This window comes from Ascaphus truei, chromosome 1, assembly GCF_040206685.1.
Source record: "Ascaphus truei isolate aAscTru1 chromosome 1, aAscTru1.hap1, whole genome shotgun sequence".
NCBI lineage: Eukaryota > Metazoa > Chordata > Amphibia > Anura > Ascaphidae > Ascaphus > Ascaphus truei.
Window position 1 is genome coordinate 549,165,069 of NC_134483.1, and position 20,254 is coordinate 549,185,322.

The 20,254-nt window shown below is 45.1% G+C and overlaps 2 pseudogenes; one reads left to right on the plus strand and one right to left on the minus strand.

The window, feature by feature from the left end:
• The window catches only part of LOC142468303 (uncharacterized), a 50,787-nt pseudogene extending 30,638 nt beyond the window's left edge, over positions 1-20,149 (minus strand).
• The window catches only part of LOC142468046 (uncharacterized), a 196,274-nt pseudogene that overhangs the window by 150,059 nt on the left and 25,961 nt on the right, over positions 1-20,254 (plus strand).

Sequence of the window (20,254 nt, forward strand, 5' to 3'; positions counted from 1 at the left end):
TTCTCTATGGACTAAGCCTTAGGCTGCGGCCTGAGAGGGAGCGTGGCGTGCTGGCACACGAGCGCTGCGCCCTGCTCGGCCGTGCAATTTGTGGCTAGGTGCACGCTCATCTGGGGGCGCGGCCACAACGGCACTGAGCTGGTTCGCCCTCATTAGGTGAACCGCTTACGTGACGCGCTTGGAGGCGGCAAATTCAATTTTGCTTGCTCTGCAAGCGTCTCAAGTGACCGCTCACGTGTCTGTGATCTGCTCCTTCCTTGAGAGGGGGAAGGGGGTGAGAGGTGGAAGGGGGTGAGAGGAAGGAAGGGGGTGAGAGGAAGAAGGGGGTGAGAGGGGGAAGGGGGTGAGAGGGGAAGGTGGTGAGAGGGGGAAGGAGTGAGAGGGGGTGAGAGGGGGAAGGGGGTGAGAGGGGAAGGGGGTGAGAGGGGAAGGGGGTTGAGAGGGGGAAGAGGGTGAGAGGAAGGAAGGGGGTGAGAGGGGAAGGGGGTGAGGGGGGAAGGGGCTGAGGGGGGATGGGCTGAGGGGGGGGGGGGGGGATAACCACCTTCTCAGCTCCCGGGGTCACAAGCCGAGGTTTGGATCCTGCATGGAGCTACCAATGCCTGTGTATTCAGGACACGCCCCCTGCACACCTCACAGCCAATAGGAGGCTTGCTAGTACTGCTCATGCTCACAAGCACCACTGAAACAACGGCCGCCATCTTGGATAAGGGTTATGCCCAAACTAAGTAACACAGCTTGCTGAGAGCCCAAATAGAAGCTAGAAGATGTAATAGGACCCCCCGGGACCCCCCCTCCCCTCACTGTGCCTCTCTCCCCCCTCCCCTCACTGTGCCTCTCTCCCCTCCCCTCACTGTGCCTCTCCCCCATCCCCTCACTGTGCCTCTCTCCCCCCCCTCACTGTACCTCTCTCCCCCTCACTATGCCTCTCTCCCCCCTCCCATCACTGTGCCTCTCCCCCTCCCCTCACTGTGCCTCCCCCTCCCCAGCTCACTGTGCCTCTCTCCCTCTCCTCACTGTGCCTCTCTCCCCCTCCCCAGCTCACTGTGCCTCTCCCCCCTCCCCTCACTGTGGTGCCTCTCTCCCCTTCCCCGTTCCTCTCTCCCCTTCCCCTCAGCGTTCCTCTCCCCTCACTGTGCCCCTTTCCCCCCTCCCCTCACTGTACCTCTCTCCCCCTCTCCTCACTGTGTCTCTCTCCCCCTCCCCTCCCAGTGCCTTTCTCCCCCCGTGCCTTGCTCCCCCTCCCCGTGCCTTGCTCCCCCTCCCCTCCCCGTGCATTTTCTCCCCCTCCCCTCCCCGTGCCTTTCTCCCCCTCCCCTCCCCTCCCCGTGCATCTCTCCCCCTCCCCGTACCTCTCTCCCCCTCCCCTCCCCGTGCCTCTCTCCTCCTCCCCTCACTGTTCCTCTCCCCCCTCCCCGTGCCTTTCTCCCCCCTCCCCGTGCCTTTCTCCCCCTCCCTGTGCCTCTCTCCCCCTCCCCGTGCCTTTCTCCCCCTCCCCTCCCCGTGCATCTCTCCCACTCCCCTCCCCGTACCTCTCTCCCCCTCCCCTCCCCGTGCCTCTCTCCCCCTCCCCACACTGTTCCCCGTCCCCCTCCCCGTGCCTTTCTCCCCCCTCCCCTCACTGTGCCTCTCTCTCCTCCCACTCCCCCCCACTTCACGGGCCTTTCTCAAGATTTTGTGTGAAACGGTATATCGTGTGTTTATTTCTCATGTATGGGATAGGCACCTCCCTGCATCCCTCAGAAATGTACAATGGGAAGTGACAGGAGAAATCTTTGCGATGTCGGATGTAACAGACTGTAATTCAGATGATATAATGTGTGCTGCGGTGTCCCTGCAATAAGCAATATGCAGCCGCAGCACACGGACGCTGGAGGTTAGGATAGCCCAACGCATCCCAAACACTGACAAAGGTTTCCTTCCGCATAGCGTGTCCCAGCACTTTAAGGAATTCCACTCTCAGGGCCCAAAGGGTTAAATTCATAGGGATCGATAAAATAAAATCTAAATGGAGAGGAGGCAACAAAAGTGCCCAAATTTCTAGGCAGGAAATATATTGGATTTATGTTTTGAAAACCCTCAGACCTCAAGGGTTAAATATCGATATTGATTTGGGGTTTTTTAAGGGAGGGATATAGAGCGCTTGGATTCTCAGTCTGTTATTATTATTATTATTATTATTATTATGTGGTGCATAGAATCGCAACACTGAAGTTAAACACTGAATTAAAGGGAGGGATATACAGTAGAGCGCTTGGACTCTCAGTCTGTTATTATTATTATTATTATTATGTGGTGCATAGAATCGCAACTCTGCTAATAAATGTTTAAGTACTAATTACTGCCATCCTGTCCTTGTGTTTATCAGCATCTATCACATTACATACTGAATATTCACAGTATTATCAGTATAAGTGTGCGGTTACGTAATCTGCATTTATATCTGTGTAATGTGGGGCTGTCATGCACCTTTGTCTTTAATTCACACAACATACTACTCTATATTGCTATGCGCCAGTCACTGAGTATAGCTAATTGGAATATATTCAGACATGTTGCTGGACATAGTAAACGACTATATAAAAAGTGCTTCTCGTTATTGCCTAGTAACTAAGTGTATCACTTTTCTACGATTTTTGGGTGAGACATAACATCCAGATTCCAATCTGGGTTTCGTCCCAAACACTCCACCGTAACTACCCTGATAAATTCCTAGAACATCCTGCTTTGGCTGGCTGCCATTATCTTTCTGTTGGACTCTAAATTAGCATGTCCAAATAGACCTCATAAAAGGACACAATGAAAGATCTATCCTTTCTCGTGTTCTGCTCATTATAATGATATTCTTTCCCAGAGTACTGTTCATTGGGGTTTGTTACAACAAATTGGCTATGTATCATAACTTAAGTTATCCTAATTATATGAATTTCAACTTGCCATTTTAATCATTGTTTCTACAAGTTGTATCAAGTGATATTAATTTATTATTATGAATCTTTATTATTTTTTTATATATTAATCCATGTAGTGCATTATTCTGGGGCTATTTTGGTGATTACCCTATAGATGTTGCTATTGTCATTTTAATAATTAAGGTCATAAGTAACTACTGCAATGCTGATTTGCATTTGATTAGCTCCAGCTGGACTTTAATAGGCGCATACTCCCTCTATCCAATACAATCTCCTCCATCCTGGCCCACACCCAACATCACCATACACCCTGGACTACTCAAAAGCCTTGCACTATCTACTGAATGTTGGTGGAGAACTCTGAAAACCAGCACTCCAACCACTGCTCACTCTAATGGCAAACACCACAAATTTACAACTTGCAAACAACTACCCACATTTCTACTCATACTATTACTCTCTTTAGCAGGTAATTTTGAACCTAACCCAGGTCCTCCCATTTCAACTCTGTCCCATGGCCCTGAGAATTCCACCTTTAAATTCCAAAAAGGGCTATCTGTCGCCCATATAAACATCCGTAGCCTGCTGCCCAAACTGGATGAATTAAGGGCATGGTGCCTTATGCATAAACCCAAAGCCATCGTTCTTACAAAAACATGGCTAACCCATAAAACCCCTGATGCAAATATCGCCATTCAGGGATACTCCATTTTTAGGAGAGATAGGTCGAAGAGAGGAGGGGTGTTATTTTATATTGCAGACACATTACAATTTACACTGTTAAATTGCCCCCCCAAGCCCACCCTCTTTTGAAATTCTAGTTGGCAAAATCTGCCTCCCCTTTTCTAAGCCCATCTTGCTCGCTGGCATCTACCGCCCCCCTAAAGCCCCTCTACAATCCCTGACTGATATCACCCAATTTCTTGGCTCCATTTCCTCTCTGAATGAGAAGAGTGAGCTGCTAGTTCTTGGGGATTTCAACTTCAATTGGCTTGACCCTAAAAACCACAAAATCCAGATACAACTCAAGTCACTTAACCTATCACAACTCATTTCCCAACCCACATGGACAAACCTGAAATCGCATAACCATTCCTTGCTAGACTGGATTCTCTCCTCAAACCCCAGCAGAATCCAATCCTCTGGCATCCTTCCTGATATTTTCAGTGACCATGCAATAGTGTACTGTGTAAGGAAAATGAAAACGCCCCATTCAAGCCCTAAAGTTCTCCTCACTAGAACATTTAAAAACTTTAACCCACAACAGTTTCTGGATGACCTTACCAACTGCCCATGGCACAGAATCGATTTAATTCCCGACCCTGATTCTGCGCTCGACAATTTCCAATCAGAGTTCTTAAAACTCTGCGATACCCATGCTCCACTACGCAAAATAAGAGTACGGGGGGCCCACCTTCCATGGGTTACAACTGACCTTATTGCACTCTACCAGCTCAGGGATACCTTGTGGAAAAGCTACAAAATAAATGGCACTACCAAGGATCTCAATCACTACAGATGCCTGCGGAACATGTGCACACGGCAAACAAGGCACGCAAAAGCACAATATTACTCTGACAATCTCCACCAAAATACATCAAACCCAGCTAACTTCTGGAAGGTTATCAACAATATATTCCAGCATCCTAACCATCAACAACCAAGTAATATCACTAAGGGGGATATTACTCTGACAAACCCCACTGACATTGCAAATGCATTCAATGATTACTTTGTGGGGTGTGCCACTAACTTATTAGCAAAACGCAGCCAAAACCACAAATCTGAATCTCATCCTGGGAGTACACACATAGCCCCAGCCCCACCCCCTCCCAACACTGCCCACAATTTTCAATTTGGCCCAATATCTGAAGAGGAGATTACACAAGCGCTCCTCAAACTAAAACTAAGCAGCCAATGCGGACCTGACTTACTACAGTCTAGGTTCCTACGACTTGGTGCCCCAGCCATTGCCAAACCAATTGCTTCCATAGTCAACTCTATCCTGTCTGCAGGCCATATCCCCAAGACCTGGAAATCTGCCAGAGTTGTCCCAATCTTCAAAAGTGGGGACAAAAACACTGTCTCAAACTACAGGCCAATCTCACTTCTCCCAATTCTAACCAAAGTCATGGAAAAATGTGTCCACTCCCAATTAAGCGATATCTATACCAAGACAAATTTCCCTAGCCAATTCCAATCTGGCTTTCGTCCCAATCACTCTACCGTAACTACCCTGCTAAAAGTTTGCAATGAAATCCAGTGTGGAATGGAACGGGGACAACTCACTGGTGCAGTATTCCTAGATTTTGCAAAGGCTTTTGACACAGTTGATCATGCTATCCTGCTTAACAAACTCCAGAGCTCTGGAATAGGGAAGCATGCTTTAAACTGGTTTCATTCCTACCTATCAGGAAGATCCCAACATGTGTCCATCTCAGGCTCTAACTCCAACCCTCTGGATATCACCTGTGGTGTCCCGCAAGGCTCTGTTCTGGGGCCCCTACACTTCTCAGTGTTCATTAATGATCTTCCCACAGCTTGTAAGGAAGCCTCATTACACATGTATGCAGATGACACAATCCTATATGCACACAGCCATAGCCTCTCTGACCTTCAACACATACTTCAATCTGACTTTTTGAGACTCGAAAACTGGATTTCCCAAAACAAACTGTTTTTAAACACCGACAAGACTGTAACAATGGTATTTGGGACCAAGACTAAATTTGTAAAGCTTCCAGTGACTGAGCTCCTGATTAGAACCAACGCTAACACCACCCTAACCCCTGTCACTAGTTTTAAATACCTGGGCATATGGTTTGACTCCCACTTAACATTCGGGATGCACATTGATACCCTGACAACCAAGACCTATGCCAAACTAGGGGTACTTTACAGGAACAAATCCTCCCTAAGTCTCATGGTCAGAAAGCGTATCGCACAGCAGATGCTAATGCCAATTATTGACTATGGAGACATAGTATATGGCTCTGCACCTCAAACCCACCTTAGCAAACTTGACACCCTCTACAATTCAATTTGTCGTTTTGTTCTCCAATGCAACTACAACACACATCACTGCGAAATGCTCAAAAAACTAAATTGGTCATCACTAGAGAGTCTAGGCGCAAAGTTCACCTTTCCTGTCTTGCCTTTAAATTCTTCTTGGTCAAGCTACCCAGCTACCTGAACAAGCTCCTCACCCCTACCACTTGCAGCATTTATCACCTGAGATCAGACGCCAAAAGACTGTTCATGGTCCCACGGCTCAACAAAGTATCCGGACGTTCCTCCTTCTCCTACCGTGCACCCCAAAACTGGAACAACCTACCAGAGACTCTCACATCCACCAGTTTAAGTTCTTTCAAATCTAAGGCTGTTTCACATTTTAATCTGGTCGGTAACTGTTTCATACGCCCATAATATATATTTTCTTTAACTGTGCACGCAATGTCTTGTATATAATGTATATATACCCTGTTCATTTATGTAACTTTTTTTGTAACCATGTATTATTTGTCTTAACTCTGTGCCCAGGACATACTTGAAAACGAGAGGTAACTCTCAATGTATTACTTCCTGATAAAATATTTTATAAATAAATAAATTAGATTTATTATCAGTGCGACTGTGTTAGTCTGTGTGCCTTTGCCATATAGAGGTATTATGTGTGTGTAATAACACTTGTCAATTTATCCACTGATGTAATATCTCTCTTCTACATTGAATTTATATACTATGTAGCATACTTTGTGTATCTGCACTATTCTATATACAAATGCTACAGCAGATAACAGGAGCAAAACAAACAAACAAAACAAAAGTCTTTGCTTTCCTCAGCAGAACACAGCTTTCCAGTACACACTTCTCTGAGAGTAAAACAAGCTCTGCCTTTTAATCATCTCCCTGCTCAATCAGGTGCTGCAGTCCTGTGAAAACAGGGAGAGCTAGAAGTCCCGGTCGGGATTCCTTGGTAAATCTCCAAACCGTGGAGTAGAAACCCTGCAATAATTGAGGGCCATAATATACCCTTTTTTCACTACCGTTCCCTCATATATGTCACAATACTGAAAATTCACATTGTTATCATAAGTGTGCTGTTACGTAATTTGCATTTATATCTGTGTAATGTGGTGTTGTCATGCTCCTTTGTCTTTAATTCACATAATATACTACTCTATTGCTATGCGCCAGTCACTGAGTATAGCTAATTGGAATGTATTCAGGTATGTTGCTGAATATAGTAAACGACTATTTAAAAAAATGCTTCTCTTTATTGCCTATTAACTATGTATAATTTTTCTATCATTTCCATTTTTGGGTGAGACATAACTTCCAAATTACATTAGAGATTTATTATCAGTGCGACTATGTGTTAGTTTGTGTGCCTTAAATTAATCCGTATCCCTTTGCCATATAGAGATATTATGTGTGTGTAATAACACTTGTCAATTTATCCACTGATGTAATATCTCTCTTCTACACTGAATTTATATACTATGTAGCATACTTTGTGTATCTGCACTATTCTATATAGATTATAAGATATAACTTGTGTGATCATAGATAACCAGATCTGTGTCTTGAACATTCAGAGATATAGATGAGTTATATCTCTATTTAACACTTCTCTTTGCATTAAGTTTATGCTATGGATTCTGTGTTATATTGTGCGATTTGGGATTTCAGTATATTCCCACAGCTATATGTATTACTCTGTGTATTAGATTTTAAGTAAAGAATTGTGCAAATTAGGATAACCCAATCTGTGTCTTTAATAATTAGACACAGGTGGGCTAAATTTCCATTTATGACCTCTCTTCTGTACTAAGTACAAATTATGGATTCTGTGATGCAGCTGTGCGATGTAAGGTTTCAGTGAATCTCTCTTTCCCCTCTCTATACACTATTTGAGGGAATTTATGTGTCTGATTATTTAAGATCTTTTTTTCCACTAATGTAGTTAATTTAAATTCTCTCCTTTACACTCAAATTATGAGTGACATGTGTGAGTTAAGATATTCCTATGTCTTTATTTATTAGACATAGAGGAACTATATACCTTTCTGAGGTTCGTTACTGTATTAAATTCAGAGTATGTGTGATTTAAGATATCTAATTAGAGTCTCCTGTATGCCGGAAGAGCGGTGGACATTTGCTGTGACCGTGTAGCGGTCGAAATACGCTCTAAGTGTCACTGTGGGGCTACTATCCGGGTCCTGTGTCGTTTGGACTGTTATCCCGCATCACGCATTCGCAAGGGACGACCATCACGTGACTGCTGTACCTTCGAGTGGCGACGTTGCTCTGCATTTTGGGACTCTCATTGCATTTGCCCCCGAGGGGGATCCCCTTTTGACGAGATCTGTGTCAAGTGAAGGACGGCGTGAGCAGCGCGCCATCTGTTCGGGACGCGGAGCTTATGTCACAATTCCATTCAAGGTCTATCAGAGGACATACTTCATCTGCTGCAGTTCTACCGTGTGGTAACACGTTGTGTATTATACACTCAATGCACTTGTTTTATCTACTAAATGTACGCAGAATACTCACCTATTACCTTATTCAATTATATTTTATATACTTCACTATTGCAGTTTTGCACTGTTGTTTCTGTCTTTTAAACTAAAAGACCCTTTATCAAGAGAATAAGTATTTTACTGTGTATTTTTGTCATATTGGATGTAGCATTGAGCTTCTCTGTCGCTTGTTGTAAACAAGACATTGTTCCAGATCCATTGTATTTGGATACAGGCCCACATTTATCCATCCAATTGTGAGTGTATCTCTTACCATCCACACGTGACACTTTATTAGACACACTACTCTATGTTTTTCCCCTCTCTGTTTCTGCTCCTAGGTCAATCTTTTGCAAAATATCTCTATCAAGAAGAAAGAAGCGCCAGCTCCATAGCATAATACTGTATGTAAAATGTATTAAACAGGAGAGTAGTCACCAGGACTTGCACTCACATAATGGGTAAAAGAAACATTCATTGGAGAGAAAGCTGTAATCAGACTCATCAGCTGGGGAGCGGATCTGAAGGTACTACACAGACATCGTTTGCCAGATGTCTTTCCCTCAGGGTGTACTCACATGAGATGGTTGAGGTTCACAGCAGGGCTCCTTTATCTCCCCGTTGCCAACGATGTAGTGCTCACCTCACGGGCGTCACCGATACACCACGGCTTGTTTCAGGAACAAAGTCACTTCTCAGCACTTGATCCGCTCCTTCATGACGTCCCAACACGTTTGGTCACGTGAGTGATTTCCTCAGGAGCTGGTAGGCTCACAGCAGTGATGGGGTTAAATAGTCAGTATTGCCACACAAGACAGCACAGAATTTAAAGATCAGCTGTCGCCAATAATTGCTGAGTGAGCTTAAGGCTCCGGCCCCAGTGCCTGCGCTGCCCACGCGCCTGCGAGGCTGGTGGCGTGTGCAGCCGAATTCTCCGGTCTGCAGAGGAAAAGACAGGGGAGGGTGTGACAGGGGCGCGGCCATGACGTCATCCGGCAGGTTTGCCCTCATTGGCTGAACCACCGGAGGACGTGTCCTAGCGCTCCTTTGCTAGGTCTAAACACAATTTTAATGAGTCTGAAAAACTCGCCGCGCGGCAGCCTCCCTTGCAGCGGGCCCGGCCCCATTGAGGGGCGGCTGTTGTCCCCACAGCGCCCGCCATAGTGAGCGCTGCAGTAGCCAGTGGGGACCAAGCCTAAGAAACCGTCATATGAATGCTGAGCATATACCTTAAAATAACCGATTACAAGAGGCAAATAAAAAAAGCTCTATGTGACTAAGCTAACAACTATAAGGTGTAATCTATATCAGATAGACATTAAATAAAATACATCATAAAATTACACAAATAAATGAATTGTACTAAAATATACCCCATAATAAACACATTGAATGCATTTTAACCAGTAAAGAATGTGCATCTATGTACGAGGGGGGGGGGGGGGCAGAAGGAAAGCAAGGAATGGGGGAGGGGTGGAAAGGATGGGGGGAAGGAGTCCAAAGTCGCGACTGTTCGGTGTACAGAGTAGGAGTGAGAGACTGATATTTTGATCAAGAACGGAGCCGGCACCCACGGCAGAGAAGTGCGAGATCTCACGAGATAAGATGTGATTTCCGACTGAAGCATTTCCCACATTCAGAGCAGTTATAGGTTATCAACGTGTGTGGGTTCTGTGGTGTTTAACAAGAAGTGATTTCTGATTGAAGCTTTTCCCACATTCAGAGCAGTTATAGGGTCTCACCCTGGTGTGGATTCTTTGGTGTCTAACAAGAACTGATTTCTGACTGAAGCTTTTCTCACATTCAGAGCAGTTATAGGGTCTCTCCCCTGTGTGGATTCTTTGATGTCTAACAAGATGCAATTTCCGTCTGAAGCTTTCCCCACATTCAGAGCAGTTATAGGGTCTCTCCCCTGTGTGGATTGTTTGATGTCTAACAAGATTTGATTTCCGACTGAAGCTTTTCCCACATTCAGAGCAGTTATAAGGCTTCACTCCTGTGTGGATTTTTTGGTGTCTCCAAAGACGTGATTGATCATGGAAGCTTTTCCCACATTCAGAGCAGTTATAAGGCTTCACCCCTGTGTGGTTTCTGTGATGTTTAACAAGATATGCTTTCTTAATGAAGCTTTTCCCACATTCAGAGCAGTTATAGGGTCTCACCCCTGTGTGGATTGTGTGGTGTGCAACAAGAACTGATTTCCGACTGAAGCTTTTCCCACATTCAGAGCAGTTATAGGGTCTCTCCCCTGTGTGGATTCTTTGGTGTGTAACAAGAACTGATTTATGACTGAAGCATTTCCCACATTCAGAGCAGTTATAGGGTCTCACCTCTGTGTGGATTATTTGGTGTCTAACACGATGCATTTTGTTACTGAAGCTTTTCCCACATTCAGAGCAGTTATAGGATTTCTTCCCTGTGGGGATTATTTGTGGTATAACATTACCGTATGTCCCACTGTACGGGTTCATGTCTCTGTTCTTTAAACCCTCTCCTTGTCTTGCGGTGTCTGTAAGTTTAGTAAAAGGCTGATGATGTATAGGAATGCTCTGCCGAGTTTCTGGTAATATTGTTCCAATTCTCATACAGATTTATGCAATGTGGAAGTCCTTAAAACATATTTCCATTAACCCCTCATGTAATTTATGATGTTTGGGATATTTCTTACATTGCTTCTTGTTCACAGACGAGTCATGTGCTGAAGATACATCTATGGTGAGAAAATGTATTAATGTAACATTGCAATGCGTCAGAGTAGATTTGGATGAGAGACATATGTTCATTGAGTTCAACCTTTATAAAATTCTACTTGTGCAACATACTGAATATAATTAAAGCTACATTGTTATAGTTACATTCATCCAGAGGAAGGCAAAGAAACACCCCAATTAATCATTTTACAATTATGTCTCATACGTGGAATTACATATTTCCTCCTCACTCCAGTAATAGAAATCACATTACTCCCTGTATCAATGTTCTTCATATATTGTTCTTATCAAATAACTTTTGTTGTACTTTGTGATATATTAACCCTTTAGGGGCACAAGGGGCCAGCTAGCCATTGGCATCCCATGACTATCTGACCACTAATGTCCACAAAGGGGTAAATATACAGCTTACAGTAGACTAACTGGGCTGATTAACTAAAATAGAACCGACGTTCCTGCCGTAATGTGACAATTTTTCCTGATTTGTGCTACACAGCAATTAAAACTGTTTAACAAAAAGTGCCCTAAATAATGGTGCAAAAAAAAAAATCTTCAAAAGAAAATGTAAGAAAAAATATAAATAATATACTTCCCAAGCTTATTGCTGCAGCAAAGGTTATTCCCACCTTTCTCCTAGGGTTGGGATATCCAAACACTGTAATTCTAATGAGGTCGTGAATCTCACTATAACAGGGTCTCTCTCTCTCGTCAGTCACTTGCTCCGAATTCATCATGCATGCGCTAGCACACTAAGAAAGACTCTGACACCAGGTTCAGCTTCAATCTCAGTACATGCGTTATCGTGGGGGTAACACAGGAACTGCTCCTTTATTGTTCAGCTCACACAGTTTATATAGCACATTATGGGGCGAGGCGGGGGGGGGGGGGTTTGGGCTTAAGCATTATATGTCTTGTTCCGGGACACGCTGTCTTCTCTCATTGGTACACATTGTTCTCGGAGGCGCATACACTCCCTCGTGCATAGGTGCGTGACCAGCTCGTGAGATCCTCGTGCTGACACGTCAGTTGATTGCACTCATATTCCATACCAGGATGTTCTCAGGGTGTGGTCCCGGATACAGGCGCCATCTTTACTTGGTTATATATCTGAATACATACTGAGTTACATAACACTTGAAATAATGGATAAACATATATTCACATAATCTTTCTACCTTCACAATTCCAGCTCCAACCCCCTGGATATCACCTGTGGTGTCTCGCAAGGCTCTGTTCTGGGGCCCCAACTCTTCTCAGTGTTCATCAATGATCTTCCCACAGCTTGTAAGGAAGCCTCAATACACATGTATGCAGATGACACAATCCTATATGCACACAACCCTAGCCTCTCCGAGCTTCAACACATACTTCAGTCTGACTTTTTGAGACTCGTAAACTGAATTTCCCAAAACAAACTGTTTTTAAACACTGACAAGACTGTAACAATGGTATTTGGGACCAAGACTACATTTTTAAAGCTTCCAGTGACTGAGCTCCAGATCAGAACCAACGCTAACACCACCCTAACCCCCTGTTACCAGTTTTAAAATACCTGCGCATATGGTTTGACTCCCACTTAACATTCGGGATGCACATTGATACCGACAGCCAAACCCTATGCCAAACTAAGTGTACTTTACAGGAACAATTCCTCCCTAAGTCTCCTGGTCAGAAAACGTATCGCACAGCAGATGCTAATACCAATTGTTGACTATGGAGACATAGTATATGGCTCGGCACCTCAAACCCACCTTAGCAAACTTGACACCCTCTACAATTCAATTTGTCGTTTTGTTCTCCAATGCAACTACAACACACATCACTGCGAAATGCTCAAAGAACTAGATTGGTCATCACTCGAGTCTAGGCGCAAAGTTCACCTTTCCTGTCTTGCCTTCAAATTCTTTCTGGACAAGCTACCCAGCTACCTGAACAAGCTCCTCACCCCTACCACATGCAGCACTCATCACCTGAGATCTGACTCCAAAAGACTGTTCATGGTCCCAAGGCTCAACAAAGTATCCGGCCGTTCCTCCTTCTCTTACCGTGTACCCCAAAACTGGAACAACCTACCAGAGACTCTCACATCCACCACCAGTTTAAATTCTTTCAAATCTAAGGCTGTCACACATTTTATAAAACAGAAATTGTGAGGCGCTTCCGATAAGGTGTAAAAATATATAAATATATAGTGATAAATAAATATATAAATGTAAACAGTGTGCAAAAATAGTGATAGTAATAGTAAAAATCGCTGCTCAACCCTCTTAGGAGAAGATCCAGTTCCTCCTCTCTTGACTGTTTGGAAGAAGCTTGTGGTGAGCGCAGAATTTCACCATATATAGGGAAAGAAAGAAATAATAGTGTAATATGTCCAAACACCTATAACAATGTAAATGGGGATCGAGATTAAGAACTCACATTCTCCCAGTTAAAATATAGCATTGGAAGACAATCTGAAGACTCTGTAGTTTGCAGGGGGTTCTTGCTTAGGATACTCTCCCTGGTGTCAGTGGAACAAACCCTCGATGGAAACAGAGACAACTCTAGTGCAACATTGTATGTTCACTAATGCTGTATTCAATAAAAACAGTGGTAATCCACACTTACATTAGCACCATGTGCATAGACACATAACAATCAAAGCGCAGCAGCAGTATACACCATCTACCCCACTCCCGGGACCGCGTCGCGTCACTTCCGGTCCGGCCCGTCGCGTCACTTCCGGTTTCGCGATCGATCTTGAAATGGGTCCACACGGGTTCTGGGGCATGAGGGGAACACTCTGAGTTGCTGCTAGTTCACTACTGACACCAGGGAGAGTATCCTAAGCAAGAACCCCCTGCAAACTACAGAGTCTTCAGATTGTCTTCCAATGCTATATTTTAACTGGGAGAATGTGAGTTCTTAATCTCGATCCCCATTTACATTGTTATAGGTGTTTGGACATATTACACTATCATTTATTTCTTTCCCTATATATTTTGAAATTCTGTCACACATTTTAATCTGGTTTGTAACTGTTTCATACGCCCAAAATATATATTATCTTTAACTGTGAACGCTATGTCTTGTATATAATGTATACCCTGCTCATTTATGTAACTGTATTTGTAAACATGTATTTGTCATCATAACTCTGTGCCCAGGACATACTTGAAAACGAGAGGTAACTCTCAATGAATTACTTCCTGTAAAAATATTTTATAAATAAATAAATAATTCAGCACTGCAGGTAGAGACTAGCCTGCAAAAAGGGGACAACAATGCATAGAAGGGAAAATACTACATGTGTGGTGCACATAAATTTAACCCCTTCAGTCCCAACGCGAATTAGGATCAGCCGAGCATACTGCCTTTATTAATGCGCTGATTAATCCTATTTTCGCCACATACACACACACAAATATATATACATATACAGACACACACACACACGTGTGTGTGTATATCCTGAGTAATGCGCTATTAAGTAACACTGATAATTAAGGTTCTGCAGTCTGCGTGCCACGGTCTGTTCCCCAGCGCACCGCGCTGCCACTATGACTTTCTGGGGGCGCACAGCGCCAACAGGAATATCCCCCCGGCCTCTAAACCCGTCTCTGTCACCGGGTGTTTTATTTAGTGTTCAATAAAAAGATACCGCAGAACATGAACCTATTAAATAAAAGTGTAAGCACTAAAAGGCAGATTTGGGCGCCTGTGTTTCCCTGGAAAGTAACTGCGCATGTTTAAGGGCCTCTGCGCAGGGGAGGATTTATTAATGACGAGTTCTGCTGACCCCGAGCCTCCTTATGGGAGCCAATACATATATGGAGAAGAGAAAAGGTGTGTGATGTCATGGCCACGCCTACCCATGTCATAGCCACGCCCATCTTATTGAGGAACCAACCAGGAGAGGGGCAGTTCTGGATTTGGTCATATCAAACAATGTAGAAGTAATAACAAATATTCAAGTCCTGGAACATTTGGGTAACAGTGATCATAACATGGTCTCATTTGAAATAAATTATCAAAAAACAGATTACTTGGGTTCAACAAAGACTTTAAACTTTAGAAAGGCAGATTTTAATAAACTGAGGTCTCATCTAGTAGTAATACAAGGGGATGATGTTTTTGAAGGGAAAATGTAGAAGATAAATGGGCAGTCTTTAAAACATTGTTAGAAAAGCACACTTACCAGTGTATACCCTTGGGTAATAAGTATAAAAGAAATAAGTCAAAACCAATGTGGCTAAATAAACAGGTAGGGGAGGAAATGGACAAGAAGAGGAAGGCGTTTAGATTCTTTAAGTCAGAAGGGACAGAGACATCGTATCAGAATTATAAGGAATGTAACAAAAATTGCAAAAGGGCAATTAAATTAGCAAAAATGGATAATGAAAAAAGGATTGCAATAGAAAGTAAGGTCAACCCTAAAAGGTTCTTTAAGTACCTTAATATCAAAAAAATGAGAAAAAAAAATATAGGACCCTTTCAGTGTGAAATGGGTAGGCAGATTATTGGAGATAAGGAAAAAGCAGAGGTATTAAACAAATTCTTTGCCTAAGTGTTTACCAGGGAAGAATCAAGTTCAATAGTAGCGCCACAGGAGGAAGCCACAACCTCCATATTAATGACCAATTGGTTAACTGAGGAAGAAGTTCATAAGCGACTTGAAAAAATTAAAGTAAATAAGGCACCTGGCCCCGATGGCATACATCCAAGAGTTCTCAAGGAGTTAAGCTCAGTAATAGCAAAACCATTATATTTAATATTCAAGGGACTCAATTTCCACAGGCTCAGTACTACAAGATTGGCGTAAAGCAGATGTGGTGCCTATATTTAAAAAGGGAGCTAGATCACACCCTGGGAATTACAGACCTGTAAGCCTGACTTCAATAGTAGGGAAACTACTTGAAGGTTTAATACGGATAATATTCAGGAATACCTAATGGAAAACAAAATTATTAGTAATAGTCAGCATGGATTTATGAAGGATAGATCTTGCCAAACTAACCTTATTTGTTTCTTTGAGGAGTTAAGTAGGAATTTAGACCAGGGTAATGCAGTTGATGTGGTCTACTTAGATTTTGCAAAGGCTTTTGATACGGTTTCACACAAGAGGTTGGTGTACAAAATAAAGAAAATTGGACTCAGTAATAATATATGCACATGGATTGAAAACTGGTTAAAGGATAGACAACAGAGGGTTGTCATAATGGAACTTTTTCAGGTTGGGCTAAAGTCGTGAGTGGAGTACCTCAGGGATCGGTACTGGGACCCCTGCTTTTTAACTGTTTATTAATGACCTTGAGGTTGGGATCTTCAGAAGGACTTGGAGAGACTGGAAACATGGGCAGGTAAATGGCAAATGAGGTTTAATACAGATAAATGTAAGGTTATGCATTTGGGATGCAAGAATAGAAAGGCGACTTACAAATTAAATGGGGATAAATTGGGGGAATCCTTGATGGAGAAGGATTTAGGAGTGCTTGTAGACAGCAGGCTTAGAAATAGTGCCCAATGTCATGCAGTAGCTGCAAAGGCAAACAAGATCTTATCTTGCATCAAACGGGCAATGGATGGAAGGGATGTAAACATAATTATGCCCCTTTACAAGGCATTAGTAAGACCACACCTTGAATATGGAGTACAATTTTGGGCACCAATCCTAAGAAAAGACATTATAGAACTAGAGAGAGTGCAGAGAAGAGCCACCAAATTAATAAAGGGGATGGACATTCTAACTTATGAGGAGAGGCTAGCTAAATTAGATTTATTTACATTAGAAAAAGAGGCGTCTAAGAGGGGATATGATAACTATATACAAATAAATTCAGGGACAATACAAGGAGCTTTCAAAAGAACTATTCATCCCATGGGCAATACAAAGGACTCGGGCCATCCCTTAAGGTTGGAGGAAAGGAGATTTCACCAGCAACAAACGAAAGTGTTCTTTACAGTAAGGGCAGTTAAAATGTGGTATTCATTACCCATGGAGACAGTGATGGTAGATGCAATAGATTTGTTCAAAAAAGGTTGGACATCTTTTTAGATGGGAAAGGTATACAGGATATACCAAATAAGTATACATGGGAAGGATGTTGATCCAGAGATTAATCCGATTGCCAATCCTTGGAGTCAGGAAGGAATTAATTTTTCCCTTAATGGGGTTTTTTGTTTGCCTTCCTCTGGATCAATAAGTAAGTATAGATATAGAATAAAGTATCTGTTGTCTAAATTTAGCATAGGTTGAACTTGATGGATGTACGTCTTTTTTCAACCTCATCTACTATGTAACTATGTAACTATCTGTCACAGCACTGAACTCTATACACACACAGTGTGCTTCACGTGCACGAGCATTCGCACGCACAAAACAAGCCTTAGGCTGCGGCCACGCTAGCGCTGACCGCGCTCATGCTTGAGAGCGGTGATGTCACCAGCTCTCCAAGCATGAGCGCCGGGTGTCCTGGCTATTTCGCATGCGCGCGCGGGGGGGAGTTGCGGGCAAGTTGAGCGCACTTCAAAGTCTCTTTTATTTACTTAAGTGCCAAGCGTGTGTGTGCGTGCGCACCGCGTGAGCGGGGACGGGACAAGTTCAATTGACGAAACTAAACTCGGCAAGCACGGCGCGGTCAGCACGCTCAGCGCTAGCGCGGCCACAGCCTAAGTGATGAGTAAAATACTTTCCCGCAGCTCCGGCGCTGACTCGCGTGCTACATACAGTTGCTTGCTTGCTGGATAGCGCAGTTGTGGGGATAATAATGCCGCGGGCCGTGGGTTTGATCCCCACACCGGCCATTCTGCAGCTTTCTTTGCATTGGTTCTGTGTTTTATAAAAGGTTATGAGGATGTAAAAGTTTAAATTGATAAACATACCATGAATCGCTCCCTAGGGTCGTCTCAATCAGCGCTGCTCCCTTCCCCCGTTACCACACGAGAACGCTGGGAAATTAAGGGATTTATCTCAGTATAGTGAAATATTAGGAACATTTTGTATGGAGCAGAATAATTAGCACAGGGAAAATAACAGGGAAATAAAGTCCATCATAAGTACAATTATTCACATATTTAATCTACATTCTTAGGCTGGGCAGTGGATATTCAGAGTTGAATGCAAATAGCCGCACGGCTTGTCCCCTTACGGCTATTCGCACTCAGTAGAACTTAACTGAGTGCGAATAGCCGAGCTGTTATGAACACGTTTCTATGCCTTTATTCACTAGAAACAATCAGAAAGTCTTATGGCTCAGTGGAAATGCTGCAGGCCGTTAGCATGGTGGACGGGGGGTTCGAGTCCTGGCAGGGATGTTATTTTTTTCCATTTTATTTTCTACTGAGTGCGAATAGCCGTGCGGCTATTCGCACTCAACTCTGAATATCCACTACCCCTAGGCTGCGCTTATAGTGCTGGCGATGTCGCCCGAAACAAAAGCATTGCCGCCGCGTGCGCTTATAGTGCGCGCGACGCCGCTGTCGTGGAAACTGGTAGCCGGCAAAATTTGATTTTGATTGACGTCGTGTCACGTGACGGCCCTAGAACAAATAAATTGCTGAAAACCCGCACTGCCGCCGCCCCGGCGAAACATAACTCGCCATCGACGGCACTATAGGCACAGCCTTTATCATTTTTTTTCTCTCCCTCACTGTGCCTCTCTCCCCCGTTTCCCCTCACTGTGCCTCTCTCCTCCCTCCCCTCACTGTGCCTCTCTCCCCATCACTGTGCCTCTCTCCATTCCCCCCCTCCCCTCACAGTGCCTCTCTCTCCCCCCTACCCTCACGGTGCCTCTCTCTCCCCCCTACCCTCACGGTGCCTCTCTCTCCCCCCTACCCTCACGGTGCCTCTCTCTCCCCCCTACCCTCACGGTGCCTCTCTCTCCCCCCTACCCTCACGGTGCCTCTCTCTCCCCCCCTACCCCTCACGGTGCCTCTCTCTCCCCCCCTACCCTCACGGTGCCTCTCTCTCCCCCCTACCCTCACGGTGCCTCTCTCTCCCCCCTACCCTCACGGTGCCTCTCTCTCCCCCCTACCCTCACGGTGCCTCTCTCTCCCCCCTACCCTCACAGTGTCTCTCCCTCCTACCCTCACTATGCCTCTCTCTCCCCCCTTCCCTCACTGTGCCTCTCCCTCCCTCCCCCCCTCCCTCACTGTGCCTCTCTCCCCCCTTCCCTCACTGTGCCTCTCTCCTCCCTTCCCTCACTCCCCCTCACTGTGCCTCTCTCCCCCCCTCCCCTCATTGTGCCTCTCTACCCCCTCCCCTCACTGTGCCTCTCTCCTCCCTTCCCTCACTCCCCCTCATTGTGCCTCTCTCCCCCCTTTCCTCACTGTGCCTCTCCCCCCTTCCCTCACTGTGCCTCACCTCCTCGCCCTCACTGTGCCTCTCCCCCCTTCCCTCATTGTGCCTCACCCCCACTCTCCCTCACTGTGCCTCTCCCCCCTTCCCTCACTGTGCCTCACCCCCTCCCCCTCACTGTGCCTCTCCCCCCCTTCCCTCATTGTGCCTCCCCCCCTCCCCCTCCCCGTGCCTCCCCCCCCCTCCCCTCACTGTGCCTCCCCGTGCCTCCCCCCCTCCCCGTGCCTCCTCCCCTCCCCGTGCCTCCCCCCCTCACTGTGCCTCTCTCCCCCTCCTCACTGTGCCTCTCTCCCCCTCCTCACTGTGCCTCTCTCCCCCTCCTCACTGTGCCTCTCTCCCCCCCCCTCACTGTGCCTCTCTCCCCCTCCCCTCACTGTGCCTCTTTTTCCTGGATGGTTGTGGTGATAATAATGTTTGGGGGGTGAGAGGGGAAAGGGGGTGAGAGGGGAAAGGGGGTGAGAGGGGAAAGGGGGTGAGTGGAGGGAGGTGGGGGGGGATAAGAGATGGAGGGATATTCACCTTCTCTGCTCCCGGGGTCACAAGCCGAGGTTTGGATCCTGCATGGAGCTACCAATGCCTGTGTAATCAGGGCACGCCCCCTGCTGATGTCATAGCCAATAGGAGGCTTGCTAGTACTGCGCATGCTCACAAGCACCACTGAAACAAGGGCCTTATCTTGGATAAGAGTTATGCCCATACTAAGTAATAGATTGCCGAGAACCCAAATAGAAGATGTAATAGGCCCCCCTTACTGTTCCTGTCCCCCCTCCC